We start from the raw sequence: 15,060 nt of genomic DNA on the forward strand, positions 1-15,060 counted from the left end.
CTTTAATGCTAGTGGCAGAATCCAGCACAGGTTCACATGGCAGGCAGTTTTGAGTGTCGGCTTAGAGTGGCATCCTGAAATGGCTTATGCATTTGGCAGGAGAATTCATGCTTGAGCTGAAATCTGAGGACAGTTGGAGATACTCTTGCTAGTATTTCTGAGAAATTTCCACGAAAAATGATTGAGAGATGGTCCAGCATGCTGTGCCATATTCTTATAGCTCCTTTGTTTATAGTCTTAAATTAGGGGTTTAGATATCGTGCAATTGAACAGCTTGTGAGTCTGCTGTTCCTTTTGTTATTTAACATATCCACAGGTGGACTTTTTATTGGCATTAATTAATTATTTTTCAGTTTGTGGCCTGTGACACGTTGACAGAACGTGGTTCTTTACTTCTATAAACAGGGCATTCAGTTTTGGCACTAGCACTCAAAATGTAGTATTTCATAGCAAACTTCTGTTTATAAAATGGAATGTCAGGGCAAGACACAGCTTGAATGTTCTATGCTACAGAGTGAATTACAGAGCAAGGCACAGCCTGCTCTCCACATATATTTAAAAGAATTCTTCAAAATTCAGCCCTGAGAGTGAAAATATGAAAATGGATTGTATAGGAGTGTGCAGGATTTACAGACATTTTGGCTTCAATAATAACTTTTGTATACTTTAAATTTTTCACAAAAATGTTGGGACATGTAACCCCAAACAAACAAAAAACTAGTGGTCAAATATAGATGAGTATTCTAAATTAATATTTACTATTTCTGATAAATATCTCAAACCTCATTCTCAAAGAGGAAAAATAAATTTAAAAATTCATACATTTGGCACAGTCTTATAAGGTAGTTGGAAATAATCACAGAATATTTTAAAGTAGTGACTGTAAACATTCATTTATGAAATCACTATACATTACAAAGAAAACTGGGTATGTTCAGAATGTTTTCAAAATCCTTGAGGAAAAAGATTTTCATCATTCCATTCATATAAAATAACTTTAATAATAAAAGTAAAACAAAGTCTCTTTTATAGTATTAAGTAACAGAAATTGTTGTATTTATTTAGTCACCAAAGGAAACTGGAATCAGAAGACAACTGGCAGGGGCCATTCTTCCTTCCACCGGCAGATCAAAACTAAATGGTCATGTTTGAACCCATGAAATTATGGGGGACACTTTACATTCAAATCATATCTCCTTTCTACTCTCTTTCCCTAGCCTCTACCTTCCTTTCCCTTCTTCTCTCCATATTAAATATTGATGAACAATAATACCTCTTGTCTCATAATTCTCTATGTGGAACAGGTTGTACTTTAGCTGGTTTATCCTGGACACATTATTCAACTACCACTGACTGTTTGGCCAACACAAATTTTGGAATCATGAGGGGTGACTATATCACTGTATCTAGTTTTTCATCCAAGTTTTTCTTATAGTCCCATAGATACAAGAGATTAAGTCTCCTGTGAAAATCATAATGAAACTTCTACTTGTTTCCCATTGGAAGGCATTTCATAGGACAGGACAAGTTAAAGCCCAGCACATAAACTATGTATGAAGAAGCTCCATGTAAATCTGGACGTTGAGAAGGGTCATTCTTTGGATGGGCCTTATTACAACAATCTTCTGCACTCTCATAACTATAATCCTAGTTTGGAACTTCATTATTGGCCAATATAATATTGTGTAAGTTTTCTAGTCTTTATTTCACAGTTGTCTCTGCCTTCTAATCTGTATTGTAAACTTCAAAAGTAATCAAGTTATTTTCCTATTTAAAATAAGCACAGTGTATAGTTTGTTAAAACTTTCAGATTTTTTTCTTATTCTTGATTTTGTGCCTATTTAATACATTTCTCTTGCATTGACACTCCTTTTCTCCCTACCTACTGTGGTTCTAAAGCACTACATAAAGTTCTTGCTATTTTTCTTATCCCCAAAAGCTATTACTATTGGTGCCTGGGGGTAATCAACAGGTGTCTGATTGGAATTAAGGCCTGCTTAGTAGGAGGGAACTTATGTGTGGTACTATGAACATAGCAGAATACACATGAATGGAGAGGTGATAGATCCTAGAGAAAAACCCACTTTTGCCACATCCCTAAACAAATGTAATTTTTACTATATTGTAAATATGCATCATCATATTTATGGTAGAGTATAACTCTCACCACTCATCAAAGAAGTTTTATTTCACAACGGATGGAAATTAATTAATACAGAGTCCCAGAACTGGTGAAATGCTGTGAATAAGTATCTGTGAGATGCTTATACCTGTGACACATTTCAATGTAACCTCTACCTATAAGATGATTGCATCTCTCAATTCTCACCAGAGAAGTTTCCTTAAGCATCAGATGGTAATTATCAGAAACTCACAATTAGCCAATGAGAGAGCAAGGAGCTGCAGAGTGCTTATCCCTGAACAGGAGACCTAGTTCAGTTTTTTTACTCCCAAAGCTCAGGGATCATTGAAGAACATGGGGGCAGAAATATTATAAGAGCCAGGGGTGGTGGATGACTACAAGGAAACAGAGTTTTCCAAACAGTAGTCAGTTATACATATGAACTCACTGTAACTGGACAGCATGCACAAGACCCATGCAAGCTCAAACCATACAAAATTCTAGCACAGATATGGGGGCATGGGTAAGAAACCCTATCCAAGAAACTTTTGACAACTGGTGGTTGCAGGATGTGGAGAGACAGTCTTTTATAGGGATGAGAATTTGATAGGTTCAATAGGATCTAATGGATGAATCCACACTGAGAGACATTTATAGAGATATAATTCAGTCTCTACATATCATATTATATCATTTAATAAATTTGGTGGGGGCTGTAAGGAGAGGTGAAGATATGGAAGGGGCTCTAAATACCCTCAAATTGTATTAATCTCCCCAAATAAAAAATTGAGAACTTAATATTTTTCTTTTCTTTTTCAATAAACTTATTTTTTGAAACTCTTAACAGGTTTATTGGGCTTGCTAACAGAGTGTGTTACATATAACACACACACACACACTGTGTGTGTGTGTGTGCATGTGTGCAATGAAGTTTAATGGGGGAGGGAATAGGAATAAGAAATCAAAGACCAAAGGATTTGCCAATATGGGGTCAACTTTGGTGGAATATGAAGGTTTCCATTAGCTCTGTTCTTTTTTTTTTGACAATCCTAATGAGTTTATTGGGCTGCTAACAGAGCATAGGGTGGGGTATTTATTTACAGAAGAGGGGGCTCCCCCTTCCATTTACGGCTGCACTGGAAAGTCCGTACTCAAATATAGATCCTGTGACTTCCCAATACTTGGACAAAATGATGAGAGAGATGCCTCCTGGCATTCTTGGCTTATATATCCTTATCCCCCCCCCACAGCTAAGATTGACTGAATGGGTAGGAGGGGTAACTGACTCCCTCATCGACTCCTTGATGAGTATGGGAAGGAGATGTGACTATCGCTTACTGGCATGGTGGTCGAAGGACACCTCCAGGTAACACTCCACCCTGTACTCCGGCTCTTACATTCTTTACACCAATGTCTTCTACAAAAGTCCCTGAGCCTTGGAGGAGATGATAGGTGTGGGTGATATTCCTCCCACTGTGGCAAGGCACTGAACTTTTGGGTCTCTGCATCATCTGTTTTCCATGGGGTCCTGGCCTATTTCAGTGGTATTCTATCTACTATAAAAACACAAACAGGGCTGGGCTTGGTGGCTCATGCCTTTAATCCCAGCACTCGGGAAGCAGAGGCAGGCAGATCTCTGTGAGTTCAAGGCCAGCCTGGTCTCCATAGTGAATCCAGGCCAGCTGGGGCTATAGGGAGACCCTGTCTCAAAAAGACAAAAACAAACAAACAAGCAAAAAAAAAAACAACAAACAAACAACCAAAAAACCCCACAAACAGCAAGAAGCAAGACCCTCTAAACAGTGGCTGCTATAATAACTTAACTTATGGGTGTAAACACAAATACTTGGATGGTACTTTAGCAGGTGCATCACATCCATCTAACAAAACAATTGCAATGGCTTCCCACTGGGGCCTATATCCTCCTCTGCCACAGGGGATTGGCCTGATTTATAGTACCATATGTGTATTCCTCCTCTAGGAGTGGACTTATATCCAATTGAAAATTTGCTGGTTGTACATACACTAGACACACCACTCTTTGTGTTGAGCAGAATTATAGTCACTAGTTCTCCCCATCATCTGCAAGTTGCCTTCTGCCACAATGAAAGCCACCCATCCAATGGCAGGGAATTTCCAGCTTAGTCCAAGCTTGATTTCTCCCTCTCCTGCCTGTACTCACATCAGGTGGTATCTTCAGCAATAGGGTTTTACCATCCACTTTCAGTATACAACCAACATTATTGGCAATGGCCTTTATTGCTTTGGGGATCTCTAGGACCCCTCTGGATAACAGCTTATGGTAGTCAATCCACCTGTGTAGCAGATATAATTTCAATGTGTAAAGAATATAATTATTTTTCCATTATATTTCTATACTGATCTTGAGAAATCCAAAGTGCATTTTGCATTTATAGCTCTCATCTGTTCAGATGGCCATCATTTTAGAAGCTCAATAGTGAATTCTAACATGTGGCTACCATACTTGAAAGCACAACTTCAGTATTTTAGGACAAAAATCTCACTGATTTGTAGTTAGATTTATCAAATTCTGCTTTTGTCAATCATTACATGAGCCTAGTGGAATTACTCAGTTTCTCTGGTCCATCATTTCTTCATATGCACATTTTTTTGGCAAGGATTAGAATCGAGTATATTACATGTCTTCTGAGTGTTAATTTGTATAAAAAGATTGCACAACTCATGTCAATGTCTTGCACATTACCTGGAAATTAGTGTTTGTATATGATAGCCATTATTGAATACATAAGACATTATACTAACCATTTGCTTGGTCTAAGTATATTAAAGATTAAGTACATCTTTGACAAACTTAGTCCAGATGGTGAATGTATAACTACTTAATTGTTTGTAATATATTTATAAGATACCCAAGCAGACATTAATAACATAATCTAAAAAGCTGTTACATATCAAGAATTCATTTAATATACCTGGGAATTTATGCAGGCTAAAGATGCTCCTTCAGTTGAATGTGTACCAGCCACCCAAGGATAGTCACTCATAGGAAGAACCATTGCAATGCCATGGAGTTGTGAAATTGTAAATATGAAAAACTTCTAGGTTTGTAATGGATAGTGTTCATGTAGTTGACTGGGGGACTTTGAGAGAGGGTGTAATTCATAGAGTAACAAATTCTGTAGCCATCTTGATAAACTTTCTCAGTCTTGGTACTTCCTTCTTTCTCCTCAATGATATCAGTTCCAAATACCACAATGTTTACTCTTTCCCTTTTCCCAATTCTTCAGCCCTAGTCAATCTGTAAACTTAAGATGTCTCTTTACCTAAAGGATATTTTGTTTAAGTATTAAGCTAAGCTACTCACCCCTTTCCTGGGCTTCTATAAATGTCTTCTAATTGATCTCTCTTTTCTACTCTTACATACCTCTGGTTTCTTTCCAGAGGCAGGAGTGATTTTCTTTTAAATTTTAGGAAAACCAATTTCTCTTATAGTCTCAGTAGCTCTCTTTCTTCATGTTCTAAATGGCTTAAAAATGTGGCCTACCCCTCTGACCTTGATTTTTGCCTCCCATTATTCTATATGAAGAAGCTTTAACCCTGCTGACATGTTTGTTGTTGTTATTAACATTTATTCAGTAATCCATGATTTTTCTATGTGTATGCCTTCCTCTACTTAGACAGCTGTTTGTCAGATCTTTCAAAGGACTAGCTCCCTTCCTTAGTTATGCTTTTCTGACCATCCTGTATGAAAAATTGTACTGGTGAACTCACTCTTTTTATCATTTTGCTATTTCTTCCTAATTATTATTGCCCTGTGGAATCACTTTATCATCTTTGTTATCACTGTGTTTATATTTACTTACAAATTTTCTTCTTTTACACTAAAAGAAGCTTCTAGAATAAAAACTTGTGTCTTGTTCAAAATTATATCCCTAACAGCCTCAGTACTTGGCAAAATGAGACTAATCAGTCAACACTTGTTGAATGAATGGGAAAAATTATTTTCCTACCTATATTATTCTTCTTTTTCATGTACTTTCAGTAATATTAGGAAGAAAAAGAGAATTTAGTTATTTTATATAGTAGTATATCAGATTTAAAAGCTATTTAACACAGGGCAGAAAACTACCAGGGCAGCAACATAAGTTATTGGTCCACTGATAAAACCTATGATTTATTTGATAGAACAGAAATCTATTTATTTCTCAGATTCATGGGCCATTAAACTTCATGTCATTTCTCAAATCTTATTAATTTATCTATATATGTGTGTGTGTGTGTGTGTGTGTGTGTGTGTGTGTATGTGTGCGTGTGTGTGTGTGCTTGCTGTGTAGCCCAGACTGGTCTTCAACTCCTCATCCTATTATATCACTGTCTCTAGTGCTGGGATTGCAGGTGTGTGTCACCATGCTTGGCAGTATCTCAAATCTTAATGCAATTATTTAAATTAGCTAAAACATTTGTTGGAGAAGCAAAACAAACTGAATAGCTTATCCTGTTTCTGTGTTTCTATCTGGAATGTGAATATTAAAAATACTTGCATATAGATTGTTATATTTAGCTTCAATTGTGATTCCTCTTGAATTAATGGAAGACATTAGAAGTAATATCTAATATCAATCAACTAATACATGCATAAGAATTATTTATGCACATCAAATGCCAGAAGTCTATAAGGGATAATGTTCCTTCAATGAGAAAAATCATTAAGTCCTAAAAGGGCATTTAGATTGTTTTCCTGGGAGATTTTTCTGAGACTTCATCACTTGTTAACATTATTATTGGAAACCCCTTTCAGTACAATTTGTACTCTGATACACATTCATGTTGACATTTGTTCTTATGCTTTTTGGTAGGAATAAGAAAGCTGCTGGACAGAACACTGACAACTTCAAGGAACATGAAACTCCTTCTGCTGCTCTCACTAGTTGGGCTCTGCTGGGGTCAATATGACCCCCCCACACTCAGTACAGCCGGACTGCTATTGTCCACCTGTTTGAGTGGCACTCGGTTGATATTGCCCAGGAATGTGAGTGATACTTAGCTCCCAATGGATTTGGAGGAGTCCAGGTAAGTGTTGATTACAATTTAAATTGCATTGTTTACTGTATTTTTTGAAATCACTAATCTAATCACTTTTAGCTAATCAGGAGCAGTAATTAACTTCACACACAACTTTTCTAAAGAAGAAAAAAAATTGGTAAGTTTGGCACAGTTATATATTATTTCAAGATCTCAGAGGACTTCAACAACATACTGTCAATTATTTCAAAGTTTTTATACATCAATGGAGCTTCACATGCACAGATCAGATTAAAAATTACCATTGGGTCTTTGATAATTTTCTGCTGGACTTAATGATATAAATAAGTCCTAATGTAATAGTCATTATAATTGCTTTATTTATAGATCTCTCCACCCAATGAAAACATTATAATTGACAATCCTTCAAGACCCTGGTGGGAAAGATACCAACCAGTTAGCTGTAAAATCTGCACAAGGTCTGGAAATGAAGGTGAATTCCAAGACATGGTGATGAGGTGCAACAATGTTGGTGTAAGCAAATTAATATTTCCTTCACAATTAGTATGTAGGAAAATTATATCTGTTTTTTGGCTCTTATTTGTCTTAAGAAGAAGGCTCAAATCATCTACTACCTTATGGTCAAAATTTGAAAATTCATCTGTACCATTTAAAGAATATTTACAAAGCAAAGTCTGGAGTTTTAATGCACAACCACACACAATTCTTACTAACCCTCTTCTAGCCAAGAACTGGAAATTCCAGAAGTAAAACTTTTTGCCATTTTTTATGTGATTCCTCTACCCACCTCATTACTGTTTTCAATGATAAATAGCCATTTTCTCTCTATAGTAAAGACTATTATCTACCTTCATCCGGAAAGAAAGAAGAGAGCACCGGCTGACTGCTTCATTCTCCTCAGGAGCCAGGCAGTTTCTACAATAATAATCCCTTGTATTCTATTAATTTCTACTTCCTCAAAATGGCTCTTTTCAGTTGTTTGTGGTTATGACAGCTTCTGTCCTTTCCCCTTGTCAGTTATGAAAACCCTCATGGAAATACAGTACCGTCTTAGTGAAGACTAATATCAGTCAGTCTTCATTTCATGTTAGTTTCCTTTCACATCGACTGTTAGACTCATGGAAAATAAAGATATAACGTGGAAAAACAATATTTGACGTTTCGTTAGCACAGTGTAGACTTTGGCTGATGCACTGTTAGATATGTAAGTGAAACTGAAGCAGATGCTCCGGTTCTCAGGACCGTATTTAGGTGGAGGCCATCATCAATCACATGTGTGGCTCGGGTCACAGTGCAGGAACAAGCAGCACTTGTGAAAGTTACTACGACGCTAGCGATCGGGACTTTCCGGAAGTTCCATACTCTGGCTGGGATTTTAAAGATGGCAAATGCCAAACCGACAGTGGAGAAATTCAAGACTATGATGCTGCTGCTCAGGTAATGAAGAAGACAATGATCAGAATAAAGAACAATCTATATTTCTAATTATGCATGTAGAATTTTTAGAGTGCACTTAATGTATTGTTTATATTCCCTTGGAAAATAGATTACCAACACAGAATGCTTAAAAATTAGCAACTGAATGATCCCTGAGCCTTGGGAGGATAGGGTACCATATAGGTGTCCCATTTAGGGCTAGGCACTCTGAAGTCTCTTATTCTCTGCACACTGACCATTTCTGTGTCTCTGTGTTAATCACTACCTGCTGGAAAAGAACCTTCTCTGATGCAGGTTGAGTTCGGTGTTAATCTGTGGGTATAACAATACTTCATTTTGAGTTAGTTTAATATTATGTCTATTTAGCAGAATGATAGTAATAGTTCTCCCCTATGGCCTGTGACCTGTTTAGTCACAGATTCTTGGACCAGATAACAGTGTCAAGTGTGGACTCCCTGTTGTGAAGCGGGTCTTAATTCTAATTAGATGGTGGTTTATTACTCCCATAATATTCATGACATTATTTCAGCAGTGGTAATATTTTGCAAAACCAGTTGTTATTGTACCTCTCAGGGTTTATGCCTGGTTAGGTTCATGCCTGGATAAGGTTGATGACTTTCTCTGTCAGTAACACGTATAGCACCTTTTAGTACTATGAAAGCTAGGGAGCAAAGATGTAGCTTTGAGGTCAATACCAGTTTTATTTCTTTTTGTTTGTTCTGTGACTCAGGTATGTAGTGTTTTCAGCACTAGGATATTACTGTTAAGTTATTGTGGATAACCAAGTCCAAAGGTAATAGCCAGTATTGTTTGAGGATCTTTGGGATCTCTGTGTCAACAGTTCCAAAAGAGAGAGTGCATTTCTTGTCTTGGGCTTTTCATTTGCCTATAGGAATCATTGTAGAAGAGAGAGTGGAAAGGTTGTAGGAGCCACAGGTGGTAGGTGAATACAAGGAAACTTCGTCATCTGGACTCCACAGAGAAATTTGCATATATGAACTCACACACTTCTGGCAGCTTGCTCAAGCCTTGTGAAAACCCAAGCCAGACAGGGCCCAACATGGAGGGGTGATGTTGGCAGAAAGTCCCAGTTCTAGCAGAGTATCTATTGACAATTGATAGATAGTAGGAGGGAGAGTCAGTTCTCCTTACTGATTGGATGCATGGTAGGTTGACCAAACTTAAACAAATAGACCCACATGCAAGAGAACTTGGGGTACACAGATTAGATGCAATAAATCTTAAAACAGGCACATAACAATAATGGACATGAAGTCAGTGTGGTGTAGTAAAGTGTAGATGAGAACAGGGAAGGGAGTCTGAATATGAACAAACTTTTCTAAATAAAATTCTTCGATCCCTCTAAAATACTTTTAAAATTAGAAACTCAAATTGATACTCATAACCCTTCCCTAGTTATGAGACTGGATTAGGGGACCTGAAGAAGGTTCTGGGTTTGATTGCTGTATCACATATGAGAAAGACAAAGAAAGGAAGAAAGAGAGTGAGAATGAGCAACTGAGAGAGTTTCTTTGATCAACTAATAAATTCATATGCATTTTTCATAATCTCAATTATTATACTGAAAAATATCTTAAAGATATATTTATGGTAAAAACTATTTTCCCAGTGTTCCATATAAAGCCATTATGAAACTGTCTACTAATCATGGGTGAATTAATGAATTATCAAATGGATTCTCAAGTGACTGGTTAGAAATAAGTCACATTTTTTTTGCCTCAACAGGTCAGAAATTGTCGTCTGTCAGGCCTTCTTGATCTTGCCCTTGAGAAAGATTATGTCCACACAACTATAGCTAACTATATGAACCATCTCATTGACATTGGTGTGGCAGGGTTCAGACTTGATGCTTCTAAACATATGTGGCCTGAAGACATAAAGCCAATTTTGGATAAACTGAATAATCTGAACACAAATTGGTTTGCTGAAGGAAGTAGACCTTTCGTTTATCAAGAGGCAAAGCAACACTTATATGTGTGAACAGAATATCATACTGGTACATAGGAAATAGATGCAAGTTTACTATACATGTAATTTCTGTAGGTTAATGTCTGAGTCACTTATAAAGGGCAGTATTGTTTAACTGCATTTTATTCACAAATAACATAATTAACCCTTTAACACAAGAGGCTCTAGGAGTGTGGAGAATTTGTGTAACCTGCAAACTTCATTGTTCCATTTATGCTCAATGGGCCATTATGCAAGTCAAAAAACTAATCATAGTTGATGACGCCTCAATCTAGTCTTTCTGAGTCCAAATCCTGACTGAAGTATTATTAGATGTGTATGTTTTATGGACATTGATTAATATTCATGTGTGCAGTTTTTCACCTGAATAGGGAAAATGATAATATTTACCTTCATTTACTTTGAGGAATGCTATGTGTTAAAAATCTCTGAAAATGTTCTGAGAGTAGGTGATATGTTAGTGGAAACCATTGAATTTTCACTTATGTGCATGACTAAGCTATTTCAGCCTTTCGTCAGTACCAGAAGTGGCCTTGTCAAGTTTCTTTCAATATTGATACACATACTTTATCAAGAAACTAAGAAAATTGTATTTTTCAAATAACATAAATGGTTTAAGGATTTTTTTATTAAAATGCTTTAAAGTTATTATATTAAAATGATAGCTTGTCCTATATGTCTACTAGGTGATTGATCTGGGTGGTGAGCCAGTTTCAAGTACTGACTACCTTGGAAATGGCCGTGTGACAGAATTCAAGTACGGAACAAAACTGGGCACAGTTATGTGCAAGTGGAATGGAGAGAAGATGGCTTACTTGAAGTAAATACACTACAATCTGTCATTTGATCTATCAGTGATCTGTTATCAAAGGACACAAATACAAGTGATCTTAGAACATTCTAATTTATACAGCTATCTAGAAGGCTTCTTTTAAAAATCAATGAGCTTTATTTTCCATAAACCCCAATTCATTTTATTTTTCAACTTAAAAGTCAACCACAGTTAATCATTCTAGAAACCCGAAACATCACACAGAGATTTTTATCTGTTGGTAATATTTGTCCCCTAGGCTCCACTAATGTTGGCCTACATAATCTCTTCAAGTCAGGCCATCATTTGAAGAACCCTACTTACTTATTCATAAAGTGCTTACAATGTGGTTATACTGTTGCATTTGTAGATATTAACAAATTAATGTCTAATATTTACTGCTTATATTCCAGTAGTACTATATTTGATTCTCATTTCACTTCAGTTTTCTATTGCATATAATGTGATATAAATGTTTTCTTTTTTTAATATAACTAAATAATAATTACTGAAATCATTAGAAAGACCCTTTTTAATATAAAAAATCTTATATGGGTAACATGGATAAAATACTAGCAATTTTACTGTACATATAAGTATAGACTATGTTTATAAATTATATGTGTTCATATTGCAGATAGACAGATAACTTTTCCTATGAAATAATCATTTAATTAATTGAAGATGCCATATAAAAAGAGATGCAGATTTAGGTTACTCTAAATTTCTTGTCAAACAATAACATATGCATTTATTTTTTTAAAATAGGAACTGGGGAGAAGGTTGGGGTTTCATGCCTTCTGACAGAGCCCTTGTCTTTGTGGATAATCATGATAATCAGCGAGGACATGGGGCTGGAGGAGCATCCATCCTGACATTCTGGGATGCTAGGTAGGAAAAAATGTTCTTTGCTGTTTGTAACCTGCTGTTTAATCACAACATAATTTATATTCTTCTAATACGATATACTTTTTAAAATTTCAGACTGTATAAAATGGCTGTTGGATTCATACCGGCTCATCCTTATGGATTCACACGAGTGATGTCAAGTTACCATTGGCCGAGATATTTTGAAGATGGAAGCGTAAGTAGAAATACATTTTTCTCATGAAAAAGAAAGCAGTTCTTGTTAAATTTCAGGTGAAATTGTTTCATAAAATATGCCTTATCAAATATTTATTTACTGAGACTTTAGTAATGTACAGTTATTAAAGAGGTATCCACTGCTCCAACATTGTGGAAAAAAATAACTTGAAAATAATAGAGTTAAGTGCAAAAAGTAAAGTATATACTTCTGATAGTATTTACCTTATAAATTTGGCATGGAGATTTTGCACACTAACACTAATAAAGGAGTTAAAACCGTGTTCTTTAAAATATGGCCCAGATAATATTTGTTAAGTAATCTTATTTTACAAATAGCTAACGAGTAAGGATCACAAAAGTATTTTGGAAGGAATTTATCTGAATAATTTCAAAAAACAATGGAAAGGCTGCGGAGATGTCTTAGTGGGCAAAGTGCTTGCTTGAGGAGACAGTAGTTCAGATGCTTATCACGCTTATAAGTACCTGGTAATCCTAGAGCCCACTTGTATTCCCAGCACATAGCAGGTGGAAAGACAGGGGATGTGGAGCAAGCTAGTGATCTAGACCAGCCTAATGGGCTAGATGGGAACACCCCACCTTAGCAGATGATGGGAAGAATGAACCTGATGTTGGCTGATGGCCTCCACACCCACACATGTGCAGGCATAACTACACACACAAGATGTGCCCATGCACATGGGAACACACACAAAACAGCCCTGCACACAATATATACAATACACACATACACATGTAAAAATCATCGGACAAATCATACCATAAGGACGTCTTAAAGACTAGGGAAGCTTTTCTTTTTTAAATGATGATTTCTGGGTAGAATAATTCAGAAACTTACAATATAAGTAGAAATTTCTCTTCTCAATAATTCTGACATACTTATTCTTTTCTAAATTCCTTTCAATTTTAGAATCCCACAGTTATTTACAGCAACTCCTTCTATTGTTGATTTAGATTGAGTCAATCTCTGGTATTTTCAATTATTAGTTTATAGTGGCAAGAATGAAAAGTATTTCCATTTAGCTTTTCCATATTACCAAGACTTCTATATGCTTCTACAATCTCTTAGATTTGTCCATTGTTCACCATATGACATGATCTCTGATATTTCTCCTAGACTTACTGTGTTTCTTTACATTTGAAAGATCTTTAAAATTGCTCCCAATCATAAAATACATATTAAAATTTTGAAAGATTTAGCCAAGAATATCAGGATATATTGATTATCACATTTCTCTAAAGAATGGTATGAAATCAATTAACATTAATATTAAATTTATTATATTCAAAACATTCTACAGACATTAATTTTTCTAGAAATCAACAATATGTCTATATTATAGATGAGGAAACTCAGGCACATAGAAGTTATGCACATTGAATGAGATTTCGAAGCTAGTTGTACTGGAGCCTGTGCTTTAATCTTGGTGTTTCATGCTCTTGCCATTTCAGTGTTATTGAAGCAGTTACAGTGTTATGAAGAAGTTGCTGCATGGAAAGAAAATTAGTGGATAAAAATTTGTTGTTTTTCCTTGAAATATGACTCTAGAGAACCGGAGTATACACAGATAATAATGTCTAAGTAAAGGTCTCATATTGCCCTGAACGAGTTAGATTTCAAATAGACTGCAGAGACACAAGGAACAGAACTGATGGGGTTTAGTGCAATGGAAAAGGAACGGGCAGATTCATGCATGATAAAAACCTTTATTGTTTTAATAATTAAGGACATTAATGACTGGGTTGGACCACCAAATGACAATGGAGTGACCAAAGAAGTGACCATTAATGCAGACACCACGTGTGGAAATGGCTGGATCTGTGAACACCGATGGCGTCAAATAAGGTGGGAGTATTTCCCCTAAAATAACATCTAATATGGCACTTCTCTTAGAATTTTATTTTAAATTGTTACTGTTTAAGGTTACTGGCCTTTGACATGATATTGTGTTTATAGGAACATGGTTGCCTTCAGAAATGTAGTTAATGGGGAGTCTTTTGCAAACTGGTGGGACAATGATAGCAACCAAGTAGCTCTTGGAAGAGGAAACAAAGGGAACAATGATGATTGGTAAGTAGACACCAATTTCAATAGCATTTTATACTATTGTACTTTTGGATTGTTATTTTCCTTTTCTGCTCTTTTTTTCAATATCTGCAAACCTTTTTCTCTATTTATTTAAGAAAGCATATGGACCTAAAAATATCGAAAAAAAATGATGCTTGCTCTTACATTGTTTCTCTGTCTTTGTAATGATTTTGTTTTATGTAGAGTTTTGTGCAGTTTTACAATGTCAGTACATATATTGTAATTTATCTGCTGATATGAACACTGCCTGTAGCACATCAACAGTCAATAGAAGAGTCTTAAAATCACTAAAATGGGAGGCAGTCTTATTACTGGAATACTTTTAAACCCACAGAATGGGAGAATAAACAAGAAGATTGAAAGATGGGCTAAGGAGCTGAACAGAACGTTTTCAAAAGAAGAAGTAAAGATGGCTATGAAACATCTTAAAAGATGTTCAACATCACTAATAATCAGGGAAATGCAAATTAAAACCTAAAACCA

General features: G+C 35.8%; 1 pseudogene; it reads left to right on the top strand.

The window, feature by feature from the left end:
- The first annotated feature begins 7,004 nt into the window (after window positions 1-7,004).
- The window catches only part of LOC103751579, an 11,506-nt pseudogene continuing 3,450 nt past the window's right edge, over window positions 7,005-15,060 (top strand).

Source organism: Nannospalax galili, unplaced genomic scaffold (assembly GCF_000622305.1).
Source record: "Nannospalax galili isolate Female #2095 unplaced genomic scaffold, S.galili_v1.0 scaffold767, whole genome shotgun sequence".
NCBI lineage: Eukaryota > Metazoa > Chordata > Mammalia > Rodentia > Spalacidae > Nannospalax > Nannospalax galili.